Below are 16,461 nucleotides of genomic sequence, written 5' to 3'. Positions count from 1 at the left end.
GCGGCATCTTCTATCTTCATCCGATGAGGACCGGCTCCATCTTGAAGACCTCCACCGCGGACCCATCTTCTTCCGACGACGACTTCCCGACGAATGACGGTTCCTTTAAGGGACGTCATCCAAGATGGCGTCCCTCAAATTCCTATTGGCTGATAGGATTCTATCAGCCAATCGGAATTAAGGTAGGAAAATTCTGATTGGCTGATGGAATCAGCCAATCAGAATCAAGTTCAATCCGATTGGCTGATTCAATCAGCCAATCAGATTGAGCTTGCATTCTATTGGCTGTTCCGATCAGCCAATAGAATGCGAGCTCAATCTGATTGGCTGATCGGATCAGCCAATCGGATTGAACTTGATTCTGATTGGCTGATTCCATCAGCCAATCAGAATTTTCCTACCTTAATTCCGATTGGCTGACAGAATCCTATCAGCCAATCGGAATTCGAGGGACGCCATCTTGGAAAGTCGTCGTCGGAAGAAGATGGGTCCACGGTGGAGGTCTTCAAGATGGAGCCGGTCCTCATCGGATGAAGATAGAAGATGCCGCTTGGAAGAAGATGGTTGCCAGTTCGGATCTACTCTTCTTCCCGGATAGGATGAAGACTTTGGAGCCGTCGGATGATGGATGTCTAGCCCCTGCTTGGGCTTAGATGAAGATATCGGAGCCAGGACGGATCGGTGTGATACCCGGTGAGGTGAAGACAAGGTAGGAAGATCTTCAGGGGCTTAGTGTTAGGTTTATTTAAGGGGGGTTTGGGTTAGATTAGGGGTATGTGGGTGGTGGGTTGTAATGTTGGGGGGGGGTATTGTATGTGTTTTTTTACAGGAAAAAGAGCTGAATTTCTTGGGGCATGCCCCGCAAAGGGCCCTGTTCAGGGCTGGTAAGGTAAAAAAGCTTTGAACTTTTGTAATTTAGAATAGGGTAGGGCATTTTTTATTTTGGGGGGCTTTGTTATTTTATTAGGGGGCTTAGAGTAGGTGTAATTAGTTTAAAATTGTTGTAATATTTTTCTTATGTTTGTAAATATTTTTTTATTTTTTGTAACTTAGTTCTTTTTTATTTTTTGTACTTTAGTTAGTTTATTTCATTGTAGTTATTTGTAGGTATTGTATTTAATTAATTTATTGATAGTGTAGTGTTAGGTTTAATTGTAGGTAATTGTAGGTATTTTATTTAATTAATTTATTGATAGTGTAGTGTTAGGTTTAATTGTAACTTAGGTTAGGATTTATTTTACAGGTAATTTTGTAATTATTTTAACTAGGTTGATATTAAATAGTTCTTAACTATTTAATAGCTATTGTACCTGGTTAAAATAAATACAAAGTTACCCGTAAAATAAATATAAATCCTAAAATAGCTATAATATAATTATAATTTATATTGTAGCTATATTAGGGTTTATTTTACAGGTAAGTATTTAGTTTTAAATAGGAATAATTTATTTAATAAGAGGTAATTTATTTTGTTAGATTTAAATATTTAACTTAGGGGGGTGTTAGTGTTAGGGTTAGACTTAGCTTTAGGGGTTAATGCATTTATTAGAATAGCGGCGAGATTCGGTCGGCAGATTAGGGGTTAATAATTGAAGTTAGGTGTCGGCGATGTTAGGGAGGACAGATTAGGGGTTAATACTATTTATTATAGGGTTATTGAGGCGGATTAGGGGTTAATAACTTTATTATAGTTGCGGTGAGATCCGCTCGGCAGATTAGGGGTTAATAAATATAATATAGGGGTCGGCGGTGTTAGGGGCAGCAGATTAGGGGTACATAGCTATAATGTAGCTGGCGGCGGCGTGCGGACGGCAGATTAGGGGTTAATAAGTGTAGGTAGCTGGCGGCGACGTTGTGGGGGGAAGATTAGGGGTTAATAAATATAATATAGGGGTCGGCGGTGTTAGGGGCAGCAGATCAGGGGTACATAAGTATAACGTAGGTGGCGGTCGGCAGATTAGAGGTTAAAAAAATTTAATCGAGTGGCGGCGATGTTGGGGGACCTCGGTTTAGGGGTGCATAGGTAGTTTATGGGTGTTAGTGTACTTTAGAGCACAGTAGTTAAGAGCTTTATAAACCGGCGTTAGCCCAGAAAGCTCTTAACTACTGACTTTTTTCTGCGGCTGGAGTTTTGTCATTAGAATTCTAACGCTCACTTCAGCCACGACTCTAAATACCGGAGTTAGAAAGATCCCATTGAAAAGATAGGATACGCAATTGACGTAAGGGGAAAAGTCGTGGCTGAAAAGTGAGCGTTAGACCCTTTCCTGACTGACTCCAAATACCGGCGGTAGCCTAAAACCAGCGTTAGGAGCCACTAACGCTGGTTTTCACGGCTACCGCCAAACTCCAAATCTAGGCCTTCGAAAAGTATAACAAGAAAATGACTCAAATTCAATTTGAGATGTAAATATTAAATTTATTGACAATAGTATTATATTTAGGAATCATGAAAGACCATTATTTTGTTCCATGTCCCTTTAAGGATTAACCACATAAACTATAGATTTAAATCTATGACATGAATAAAGAGGACAAATAATATTGGAATGACATGTATTTTATTATTATGTCATAAAACATAAAGAAATAAGATAACGTTACAAAAAAACATATTTAAAAAGCCCCATTGGAGCCATTTGACAAGGTAAAAGAGTGCATCACAGTCCTTGGAGGGAGTTGACAAGGGCCAACACAGCCCCATTGGAGCCATTTGACAAGGTAAATGAGTGCATCACAGTCCTTGGAGGGAGTTGACAAGGGCCAGCACAGCCCCATTGGAGCCATTTGACAAGGTAAAAGAGTGCATGACAGTCCTTGGAGGGAGTTGACAAGGGCCAACATGGCCCCATTGGAGCCATTTGACAAGGTAAAAAAAGTGCATCACCGTCCTTGGAGGGAGTTGACAAGGGCCAACACAGCCCCATTGGAGCCATTTGACAAGGTAAAAGAGTGCATCACAGTCCTTGGAGGGAGTTGACAAGGGCCAACAAAGGCCAGCACAGCCCCATTGGAGCCATTTGACAAGGTAAAAGAGTGCATCACAGTCCTTGGAGGGAGTTGACAAGGGCCAACACAGCCCCATTGGAGCCATTTGACAAAGTAAAAGAGTGCATCACAGTCCTTGGAGCGAGTTGACAAGGCCCAACACAGCCCCATTGGAGCCATTTGACAAGGTAAAAGAGTGCATCACAGTCCTTGGAGGGAGTTGACAAGGGCCAACAAAGGCCAGCACAGCCCAATTGGAGCCATTTGACAAGGTAAAAGAGTGTATCACCGTCCTTGGAGGGAGTTGACAAGGGCCAACACAGCCCCATTGGAGCCATTTGACAAGGTAAAAGAGTGCAACAGGCACAACAACAAAAAACAAATGGCCAAATGACAACCATAAAACTCAACAAACAGTAACATTTGGATGGAAGATTCGTATGTGCGCCCTCGGAGCATCTCTGGATCCTCCACTTATGAGGCATCAGGATCACCCTCATTGTCCTGTGCATGTCCAGCTACAGATTCAAGCATTGACTCTACATGCATCATACCTTGTAGAGTCAATTGCTCAACCTGTAACTGGGCATGCATGGTGTCATATATCCTTCCCAGGAACAGACTGTTCCTCAGCACAGCCTGCTCTATGCGTGCTAGAGTCTCTAGCATCAGCCATGCTGAGTCACAGCCTAAAATAAAGCAAACAAAGAATATTAATGATAATTACTTAACATAATAAAAAGAGAGCAAAGATACATTGTTATAATAAAGACAAATCATTATTATAATTAAATATTCTATCTTGAAGATTTACACATTAAATATGTTCTTTACACATAAACCATTAAAGGGACAGTTTACTCAAGCATGTTCTCCCCTTTAATTGGTTCACAATGATCCACTTTACCAGCTTGAGTGTATTAAATTTTTTAAAATTATTTCCATTGTCCTTACATTGGCATTTTAAAAAATTTACTTAGCCTGTGGTATCCACACCTATCCTTAAACCTTTTGGCCTCAAGGCCAAGCTGAGTAAACACAGCAAGCAGAACAAATTACACTCCCAGTGGATTATAGAAGAGTTAAGGTACTAAAAATGTATTTTTCTATTGTTCTATCCAAGTAGTGGTGATTGGTATATAGAGTGATATGAGATCAAATATGTTATAATGTGGATTTAGAATGATACTTACAACTGTGCCTGGGAAGGATAATCCAACACCCAGGACAATGAAGGTGGGGACTGGGGGGAGGGATGGGATTTGGATGGGAGGGGGAGGGCTGGCATTGGGCTGGGGAGGTAAGGGGGGAGGGATGGGATTGGGCTGGGGAGGGATGGGCTGCCACTCTGGGTTAGCCCATACAGCTGGGGAGTCAGGGGCCTGGGGAACTGGGGGGTCGTCAGGTGGGGGAGCTGTACGGGCCAAAATATGGGGAGAGCAGCGAGTGGGGCAAAGGGGCATTTTTTGGGAGGGACAGGACAGGAGGAATGGGAAGGTCATCTACCTTGGGAGGGGACTGGGTAGGGTTGGGATGCTGATGCCCAGAAGAGGAGGGTCCATCTAAAATAGATAATAAAAATATATTAACATCTCATACATCATGAAATGAAATCAAGGCATTTAAGCATGATTATGTTTTATGTATACTTAGAAGTGCTTTTGAATTTCTAAACAATGATGACATAAGGATATGGTCTGCATATAGGCACTCAGATGAATAGCAATGACTGTCTGTACAATCAGAAGATGATTATTGTGGTTTGGCATGGAATATGCATGTGATATCATGATGTCATTAATGACAAATCATACATAAATGAAAGAAAAATACAAACATATGTTCATGCTGCATGATATAAGAAGGGGGGCAGTAGTGTTTTCTAAAAATAATGGAATAATAATTTTTAAAGTGACAAAGCTGTAGACTTTGATTTTCTTCCAGAGAATGTTTTCAAACAATAATACATGTTGGATACATGTTATATATATTTCACATACCATCAGACTCCAAGGGAGCCTCTTCCTCCTCCATCCCACATGTTACATCAATCTCTGTAAAACATAACATGTTGTGTACACGTTAAAATCAGATATTATAACATATGTTACTGTTGCTCAAGGACACACATCAATGTTGCATTAAAGATATACACAGCCAAAGTTATGATTTACATCATTTTGATGGAGCATACAAATGACATTAGATGTGTTATTCTCGATGAGTAATAATTACATTTTAGTGTCTGTATTTTTACAATTATCTCAAAAGCAGAGTACATGGAACATTTAAGAGTTCTCATGTGTGTATCACTTGATGATTGTTGTCTAAATTTATACTAAAAAGAAACATATGCTATCCATGTTCTGAAGAACAAAGGTGTAGACTAAGAAGCTTTGAGATCTTAATCTTTACAGATTAAAAATAAATAGATATATAATCAGAGTAAATTATCTGTTTTATTCAAATGTAATGCTTCATCAGAATCATGATCATAATATTTATTACAAATACACCCTCAATGACATATGCATGAGTCAATGGACTTACCCAAGTCCTGTAAAGACATCTCCTCTTTGGTGCCAGATCCCTCTGGGCTCCCCACAGCAACTATATCTATTAATGATATAGATATATATTAGTGAACACAGTTTGGACATCACTAAATCCCATCACTATCGAATTTTCAAAAGAATATACTTAGAAATGTGAAGAATAGACCACTAATATGAACAATAAATGCATGAGTTAATCAAGTTGATTATAAAGAAATTGATGTCTTTAACATATGTTTAACTTCTTAAAGGGACAGTTTACTAAAAACAATTTTCCACTTTAATTTGTTCACAATGATCCACTTTACCTGCTGAAGTGTAGTAAATAGTTTACAAGTATTTCCATTGCCCTTATATTGGCATTTTAAATAGTTTATTTAGCCTGTGGTATCCCCACCCATCCTGAAAGTTTTTGGCCTCAAGGCCAAGCTGTGTTAACACAGCCAGTAGAAGAAATTACACTCCCAGTGGGCTATAGAAAGAGATAAGGTAATAAAATGTTAATTTTCCATTGTTCTCTACAAATATTGGTGATTGGTTTATGGACAGATATAAGATAAAGAAGCAGGTATATGTACACAATGTGATATAGTAATAAGCCTTAAAATATCAAATCTCATGCATTGTATACTCTGCAGCTTGTAAAAAAAGTAATTGGAAACACAATAAGGGAAAACCTATTTTATAGTATACTGTCCCTTTAATAAATTAGACAGACTATTCATCTCATATGATTCTATTGCATATATAAATATGCCTATTGATAGTTGTTTTTGAAATAATATATACAAACAACACTTTGAATAACAACTGGTGAAAAATCAAACTAAAGCCATGTGGCACATAGATCCATTTGTGCAATGTACATTAATCTTTTTTTAGACACAACACATATTGATCAAAATGCAAAACTGAAGTTATTATGAAAAATATGTCATCATGACATCATGTGATATGATTTTCTAATAAGGATAACAATAGACTGAAGCAATTTAGATAATCAAATCCAAATTGAAATTATTGTGAAATCACGTGTCTAAATCCTAAAAGTGAAATGTTTGTTTTTATGTCCCTTTAAGGATAAGAATAAACAAAAAAACTTATGAAATGTATATTTGTAGATTCTGCACTTTTTCAAAAATGTGTTAGTGTTGTCTAAATGTATCCAAAAAATCGCAAGAACTACACAGGGGCAGAATATAAAATGGGCATGAACCTAAGCTTACATTAAAATGAAGATATCAAGAATAGAAGGGATATCCTCAAATACTCATATTTTTGATTCGTATTACAATGTAATCCCAACTTTGATTCGTGATTCTTATTTTAAAATAAGCAGAAAAGATAACAATAGTATCCATATAAATATCTAACAATGTGACTGTATTATGTAATGTTATGGCCAGGTTTGTAAGACAAAGGTAAATTAATATGAGACATACCATGCTGTGACGAGCCCTGGCTTGAGGTTCCAGCACCAACTTCACGATCTGTAAAATATTAATTAAAGGGACAGTATACTGTAAAATAGTTTTCCCTTAATGTGTTTACAATTGCTTTTTTTTACCAACTGCGGAGTAAAAAATGTATGAAAATTAGCTTTTTAAGGTTTATTTGTGAATATTAAAGCTCTGATTTTGTGTTTTGAAGCCACAACCTAATAAAATAGGTTGAGCTTGTAGGTACAATCAGATCTCATTACTGTATCACATTGTGTACATAAACATGTTTCTTAATCTTATATCCTTCCATAAAACAATCACCAGTACTTGGAGAGAACAATGGAAAATCAGCATTTTAGTACCTTTTTCTCTGCTGTATCCTACTGGGAGTATAATTTCTTCTGCTGGCTGTGTTTACAAAGCTTATCTATAGCTGGGACCTGCGGCCACAAACTTTCAGAATAGGTGGGGATACCACATGCTAAATCAACTATTTCAAATGCCAATATAAGGGTAAAGGATCTACTTGTAAACAATTTAATACACTCCAGCAGGTAAAGTGGATCATTGGGAACAAATTAAAGGGGAGACATTTTTTGAGTAAACTGTCCCTTTAAGGATTGGATATCATTAATACAAATCAGGTCATGGACACAAACAATCTGATTTTTCAATTCTAATTGACAAAGTACAAATCTATTATTATTTACACTAGTTCATTGTTTCCTCAATTAATGTCTAAATAAAGAGATCCTGTATTCTTATTTTCAATATTTTATGTTGTTGACTGTAGCTTTAATTCATTTTGTGTCTCCTTGAATTCTCAACAATTGATAGAGATAGTTCATTGTTTATTTTGATCTTGCTAGTATAGCTTTTATAATGTAGAAGATTGTAAATAAGGATACTGTATTCTTCCCATATATACTAATTAAAGTATACATTTGACTAACATGTCTAAAGCGATGCCAGTTACAGCAAACACATGTTCACGTGTGTGCACAATTCTATTTCTCGTGATCATTGCGCAATGATTCCAAGTGGAATTGCGCATCCGTGATTTGACCAACATGTCTAAAGCGATGCCAGTTACAGCAAACACATGTTCACGTGTGTGCACAATTCTATCTTTTGTGATCATTGCGCATCTGTGATTCAGTATTGTTTTGTATATAGTAGTGTGATAAGTATCATTTATAAAGACTTCAAATATATTGGCAATTGGTTGTATTACGAGATTCAAATCGGATATTTGTTAATATTGAACAATAACAAATAATATTTAGAAATGTGTTATGATTCGATAGTCAATGTATGAAATGGCAGATGATAGGGATTTCACAGATGCACAATTCCTTTTTCGCTCTGTGACGCATATTCTGTAGAGCGCAAGAAACATCACTCCTATTTCATGTGTGACGAATCTAAAATCAGATATCTGAACATCATATGTAGCGTATGTTGTGAGATCTATATAGGTTGAATATATGACTATATACAAATTTCTATATATTATATGAAGTTGGATAGTTACCTGGTTCAGATTCTCTCTCCGCCGAGGAGCGAGAGGATCTAAATCTGCGGGGGACCCGGAGATTGAGGAGGTCGCATAAAGTCACCTCATAAGGGAGTAGGTACAGTTTCCATAGGGGATTGTTTTTTTTACTATCCCTCTTATGGGCTTTTACCCAGTCCCTTATGAGGTCGACTTTTTTGTGCAAACGCAACCTCATATCTCAGAACGTCCGCATGATTTGATCCGTGGTCCTCTGGATGCCCAACACCAATCTAACTTTATTGGTGATAGACTCCCAGAGGGCCTTCTTAATGCTCTTCTTCGTCGACTTCTTCTTGTTCCCAAACAGCTGCGGATAAAAGTCCTCGATGGCGTTGACCAGTGCAGCACTCTCCAGCTTGGTGAACCTGGGAGGTGTCATGCCTGCTAGTCCAAAGAAATATATACTGTATATATATAATACAAACTGCCAGCAGGCATTAGAGAACTGACAAAGATGGCAACGTGTAATAGACTTTTATATGGTGAAGTAAACATGAGATGCACCATGGGACATGGTATCTGTACATCTGATTGGATAAAATTTTGAAATTTTGTTATCATGTCTGTGAGACCATAATAACTCAAGTTATGTTTGTGTGATGAACTCTGATTGGTTGTTCCTTAATGTTTCATATCTTAGTAAATTCCATACACATACTTCCTGGGGGTGCTGTTACTCCATTTGGCATGTAGACTTATTTGTAACTCATGGGACTGTTATGCGGATATGTGTGACGCAGATGTAATATACGTGATCCATTAAATATTAGACATTTTTTTTGGGAAATATAATCCAGTCACATTAGTAAATGTTTTACACATTTCGATGTTTAATATCGATCATGTTCTTTAACCCCTTAACGACCAACGACGTATGGGGTACGTCCTGCAAAAAAATGCAGTTAATGACCAAGGACGTACCCCGTACGTCGTTGGTCTTTGAAAGCCCTGGAAGCGATCCTGATCGCTTCCAGCCGCTTTCATGTTATTGCAGTGATGCCTCGATATTGAGGCATCCTGCAATAACAGTTTTGAGCAGTCCGATGCAGAGAGAGCCACTCTGTGGCCCTCTCTGCATCGGCCATTGATCGCAGTATTCGTTGGTGGGTGGGAGCTTACCAAGGGAGGCGGGTGGGCGGCGATCAATGGAGGAGGGGGGCAGGATCGCGTGTGGGGTGCGTGCCAGAATGCGCGCGCGTGCACGGGAGCGCGCGCGCGCGTGCACGAGGGTGGGTGCGCGCGTGTGCGGGTGGGAACCCTACACTATGGAACATGGAGGAGATATAAGTGGGAGAGACTCAGTGGGATATATAAATAAAATTAGTAATCTGGGAGAGGGTTGGGGGTTGGGGGTTGTGGGGGGGGCAGCTACCCTACAGAAAATAGTTTTTTTTTTTAAATAAAAATTAACCAAAACGTTTTTAATTTGAAACTGGGTACTGGCAGACAGCTGCCAGTACCCAATATGGCGCTCAATAAGGCAGGGGGGGGGGTTAGAGAGCTGTTTGGGGGGGGGGGGATCAGGGAGGTTGGGGGCTAAGGGGGGATCCTACATAGCAGCATATGTAAATATGCTCAAAAAAATAAAAATAAAAGATAGCTTTGATTTTAGTACTGGCAGACTTTCTGCCAGTACTTAAGATGGCGGGGACAATTGTGGGTTTGGGGATGGAAGAGAGCTGTTTGGGAGGGATCAGGGGGTGTGATGTGTCAGGTGGGAGGCTGATCTCTACACTAAAGCTAAAATTAACCCTGCAAACTCCCTACAAGCTACCTAATTAACCCCTTCACTGCTAGCCATAATACTCGTGTGATGCGCAGCGGCATTTAGCGGCCTTCTAATTACCAAAAAGCAACGCCAAAGCCATATATGTCTGCTATTTCTGAACAAAGGGGATCCCAGAGAAGCATTTACAACCATTTGTGCCATAATTGTACAAGCTGTTTGTAAATAATTTCAGTGAGAAACCTACAATTGTGAAATTTTTTTTTTTTTTTTTAATTTGATCGCATTTGGTGGTGAAATGGTGGCATGAAATATACCAAAATTGGCCTAGATCAATACTTGGGGTTGTCTACTACACTACACTAAAGCTAAAATTATCCCTAAAAGTTCCCTACATGCTCCATAATTAACCCCTTCACTGCTGGCCATAATACACGTGTAGTGCGCAGTGGCATTTAGCAGCCTTCTAATTACTAAAAAGCAACACCAAAGCCATATATGTCTGCTATTTCTGAACAAAGGGGATCCCAGAGAAGAATTTACAACCATTTGTGCCATAATTGCAGAAGCTGTTTGTAAATAATTTCAGTGAGAAACCAAAAGTTTGTGAAAAAATTAGTAAAAAAGTGAACAATTTTTTGTATTTAATCGCATTTGGCAGTGAAATGGTGGCATGAAATATACCAAAATGGGCCTAGATGAATACTTTGGGATGTCTACTAAAAAAAAATATATACATGTCAATGGATATTCAGAGATTCCTGAAAGATATTAGTGTTCTAATGTAACTAGTGCTAATTTTGAAAAATAATGGTTTGGAAATAGCAAAGTGCTACTTGAACTTATTGCCCTATAACTTACAAAAAAAGCAAAGAACATGTAAACATTGGGTATTTCTAAACTCAGGACAAAATTTAGAAACTATTTAGCACGGGTGTTTTTTGGTGGTTGTAGATGTGTAACAGATTTTGGGGGTCAAAGTTAGAAAAAGTGTGTTTTTTTCATTTTTTTTCCTCATATTTTATATTTTTTTTTATAGTAAATTATAAGATATGATGAAAATAATGGTATCTTTAGAAAGTCCATTTAATGGCGAGAAAAACGGTATATAATATGTGTGGGTACAGTAAATGAGTAAGAGGAAAATTACAGCTAAACACAAACACCGCAGAAATGTAAAAATAGCCTTGGTCCCAAACGGACAGAAAATGGAAAAGTGCTGTGGTCATTAAGGGGTTAATACAAATAAGTTGTAATAATACAAATTTAACATTGTATGTATTTATTGTTTATTAAAACAATTTTGTGACTTATTGTGAAGTATTGACTTTGCTCCATTAAATGCATTTATAAAGTACATCGATTGTGTGCTATTGCGTGACATTACAATCTAATTTTTAAAGATGCGAATCTCGTGTTGCAAGATAAGTTTCCCCCGTGAGATTTCTGAAATGTGTAATTTCTAGTTATAATGTCCTGAACTTGTATAATCTGATTATAAATGTTAAAAGACACGTTTGTTTATTATTAGTAAATAAACCTCAAGCTTGTATTTGTCTGAACTGCTCACATCTGTTATTGGGCAATGGCGTCTTTATTTTTAAAGGGACATTACAACAAATATTTTCAGAAAATGATCCGGAGAGAGAATACATTTTTATACTTTAAAATGTAACTATCAATTTATATTAATCTTTAGATATCCTTAACAGAAGAAATTGCAATGCACATGGTTGAGCCAATCAGCTACTGAGCATATCTAGATATGGTTGTAAATGAAATAATCAAAAAATAATGATTTAAAATGGATGATAGAATTAAATGTTAATAATTAAAAAAAGATTATGATTCCATAAAGAAACGCTTTTTATTTTCCGTCCATTTCATGAGCTAATATGCAATCTTTAACTTGATCTAAATACATCTGTCTAAACTTTGTAAATATGCATTGTTGGCCAGCCACAATGAAGTAGATATTTCCCAGTAATGCTTTGCTGATCATAAACTTATGCACCTCCCTTTTGAAAAATTAGTATAAAATGAGAATCAAGCATATTTGTATTACCTTCTGTATTGTTTGCCCCACTGTGAATGAAATATCTTCTAATGGCTGAATTTATACAGCTTTACCTTAAAATGACATTAAAGGGACACAGAACGCAAATATTTTCTTTCATGATTCAGATAGAGCATGAAATTTTAAGCAACATTCCAATTTACTCCTATTATCAAATTTTTTTCATACTCTTGGTATCTTTATTTGAAATGCAAGAATGTAAGTTTAAATTCCGGCACATTTTTGTTGAACAACCTGGATTGTTATTGCTAATTGGTGGATAAATTAATCCACCAATAAAAAAAGTGCTGTCCAGACTACTGAACCAAAAAAAAAAAGCTTAGATGCATTCTTTTTCAAATAAAGATAGCTAGAGAACGATGAGAAATTGATAATAGTTGTAAATTAGAAAGTTGCTTGAAAGTGCATGCTCTATCTGAATCACGAAAGTAAAAAATTGAGTTCAGTGTCCCTTAAAGCTATATGTTCTATACCGATTTAGATGGATAATACAATGTTAAAACACATTTGGTTTTATTCTCTCATTATCTTTTTTACAATTTAGATTCTTGACTGAAAACCATATCTAGATAGGCTCTTTTGATGCTGATTGTTGATTGCACATAGATGCCTTATGTCATTGTCTAACTCATGTGCATTTCTATTTCTTTAACAAAGAAAATATCTTTGTTCATCAAAGGATATCTAAAAACTGAATATAATTAGATAATAATAGTACATTTAAATGGTGTTTAACTAAAATTTGTATTGTCTATAATTCACTAAATAAAATATTTTTGGAATGTCCCTTTAAGGACCAAACCATTAGGTTAACATTGTATAAATAAACTAAAGGTGACTGAAAATACATCTAGTTATGTGCTATCTATCCAAGAGGTAAGGAGAATTGCTATAAGTTATCTTTTTAACTATCTATAGTTAAATAAACCTTCAAATGACTCCACTAGAACTGAAAAGTAATCAATATGGCATACAATAATTAGCTTGGTATAAATATGAAATTAACTTACATTTCATTTAAAGAAAATTTCTAAGATATTAACTTTAAGAAAATTAAAGATGAATAACCTATATTTATTGTAATAATGTTTCTGTATACCTAAGGAAAATCAAAGATATTATTATGTAAATCTAACATTCAACTACACTGTCACTTTAATGTAAGTTAAAGGGGAATAAAACCCATTTTTTTTTCTTTCATTAATCAGAAAGAGCCTGCAATTTTAAACAACTTTCTAATTTACTTCTATTATCTAATTTGCTTCATTCTCTTGCTATTCTTTGTGGAAAAGCATACCTAGATATGCTCAGTAGCTGCTGATTGGTAGATGCACATAGATGCCTTGTGTGATTGGCTCACCCATGTGCATTGCTATTTCTTCAACATAGGATATCTAAAGAATGAAGCAAATTAGATAATAAACTAAATTGGAATGTTATTTTAAATTTTATTCTCTTCTTAAATCATGAAAGAAAAGGTTTGGGTTTAGTGTCCCTTTAAACACTTTCCTTTCTTAAAAGTGAAATGAAGAAAGTTGTTTTGTATAATTTAGACTAAATATCCTGGTCATAAACATTTTATGATTTAAACATCTATAAATCACACAATAAAAGCATAGATGTATTTAAGTCCAAATTAAATTGTTGAAAGATACTTGACTTTAACATTATCTGAATAAGCTGTGTTGATATTTTTCATTCAATAAATTAACCAAAATTAGTATATTTTATATCTGGCTTGTGCTTGTCAAATAGATAACTAACAGTCATGGGAGTAATATTTGGTTTACTTGTCAGATTAGATGGATATATTTATTCTTATCTTACTGTGATAAAGATATGTCTCTAAGAATATGTATTTTAATTAAAAAAAAAATAGAAGATATAGTATGAAAATAAATTTATTGACAAGAAAATTTAAATAAAAAAAAAAACCCATCACAGATGAAACTCTGAAAAAGAAAGAAAATTATAAACATTAGTTATTTCATGAACACATGTCTTAAAATTTTCATTAAATTGAATAATTGGTAAATCATCTTGTGTGTATGCTCTAACATGTATTTTTTTGGTCTTGATATTAAAAAAGGTTCAGACATCAAATCTATAACTATCCATAATTAGAGATACCATTATATTGTCTAATCAATCTTAGAATTAAACATTAGCATTTTAAATTAGACAAAATAATGAATATCACATTATAAAAATATATTTATATTGTATGCTGAACATAATTGAATGTAATATTTCATGTCCCTTCAAATAATATACCTTTATATCAACTATAGAATGTATTCCTTTGTCAGAATATGAGTCCTCTCTAGCACAAAGTAGGGGTAATGTATGTAAACTAAACATATTCTAATATAGGACATGTATCTATTCCTAATTATTTTAACATTCTTCCTCCTGTGATTCTTTTTTTTTAAATCATATGTTTATTTATAACCAATAAAAGAGACAGTATGCCATAAAATATGTCTATTTCACACCACGCAGGGTGTTTTGACAGAAAGAAAAAACAAAAAGTCAGAGCAAACAAAATGAAAACAATCATGGCAGTTATGAAAATACTCCTCTCATTACAAACTTATGTCTTTGAACATTTATTTTACCATATTATTGGTTATTTCTTTTAATGTTGAAAATTAAAACAACACTGAACTTACTGAAAACATAACAAAACAGACAAAAAAGAGAAAGAAAAAAAAAGGAACCCCCCCACCCCTCGGGGCCCAGCCCACCTGGATAGGCAATCAACTAACTTGTCAGGCCTCTTTTAAATGTTAATAAACTTTTCTATATTGCGAAAATCCATCCAGCAGGAAAAAATTCTAATAATACTAGATCTGCAAAACTATTTGAACTCAGAAAAGGGTTTAATATATGTTTCTGAACTTCAAGAGGATACGTTTTAATTATGGGAAGCCAACCCAAGATGAATTTCTTTATATTCTTTTCACCTACTAACTGAGAGTGAAAATATTTGATTATTATTTGGTTTTGTACTTCCCTTATAAAAAGTGAAAAACTTGGCGCTGTTTTCCCTTTCCAGAATCTTAGTATAAGATGTCTACCCAGCAAGATTATTGTATTTAATATATTTTTTTGTAGAAGAATCTGTTCAGACTCTACCGTAATATCTGATTTGAAAGTTTTGTTAAGCCAGAATATAATCTTCTGCCAGAACTGTAGTATCTTGGGGGCATTGATAGAACATATGTAATATATTCGCTTTAGGATATGCACACCGTGGGCAGCTAAAAGCAATTCTTGGATACATTTTACCTAATTTATAGGGAGTAAGATAGTAATTATTCAACTCTAATACATTAAAACTTGCTTCTATTCTAGTCCATTCTACATCTGTGAAAAAGGGTATCCATACATTACTCAGCTTATCTAAATATCTCTGACTTTGCTTCGCTAGCATTATATTATACAGTAATGAGATTGATGTAGTTCCGACTTGGAACTTTTGAACACATAATCTAATATCTGACCATTCAAACAGTCTACCCTTACCCCATCCCTTATCAAAAAGAAAATGCCTAATTTGTAGGTAGGCAAAAAAAATCATTTCTTGATAGGTTATATTGGTGTGATAATGATTCATATGATATTAAATGACCAGAACCTGTTATTGGTTGAAAAATATCTTTAAGACCCTTTTCTTCCCATAATTTAAATACTTGCTGATTAATCCCGGGTGAAAATTCAGGATTACCCATTATTGGTAAATACTCTGTAAGAGAGTAATCAGACCCAATTAGGACAGAGAATTTCTGCCACGCTCTAATTACATTATTGATGGTAATTAAACTTCTTACATTACCTGTTTTTTTTTACCTGAAATGTGCAAAATAGTTTTCAAAGAAAATGGGTGTATAATATATCTCTCAATATGGGGTGATGAAAACCAGCTAGTATCCGCCAACCAGTCAAGTGCCACCTTAGCAAGAGCCGCTATATTATATAATCCAATATTTGGTAGTGTAAGACCGGTCATATTATGTTTTTGCATCAATTTATTTACAGACATACGGGCCTTATTTCCCTTCTAGATAAATCTTATAAACATGGTATGCATTCTACCTAAATCTATTTTTTTT

Source organism: Bombina bombina, chromosome 1 (genome assembly GCF_027579735.1).
Source record: "Bombina bombina isolate aBomBom1 chromosome 1, aBomBom1.pri, whole genome shotgun sequence".
Classification (NCBI taxonomy): Eukaryota; Metazoa; Chordata; class Amphibia; order Anura; family Bombinatoridae; genus Bombina; species Bombina bombina.
Note: the sequence above shows the minus strand (reverse complement) of the source record.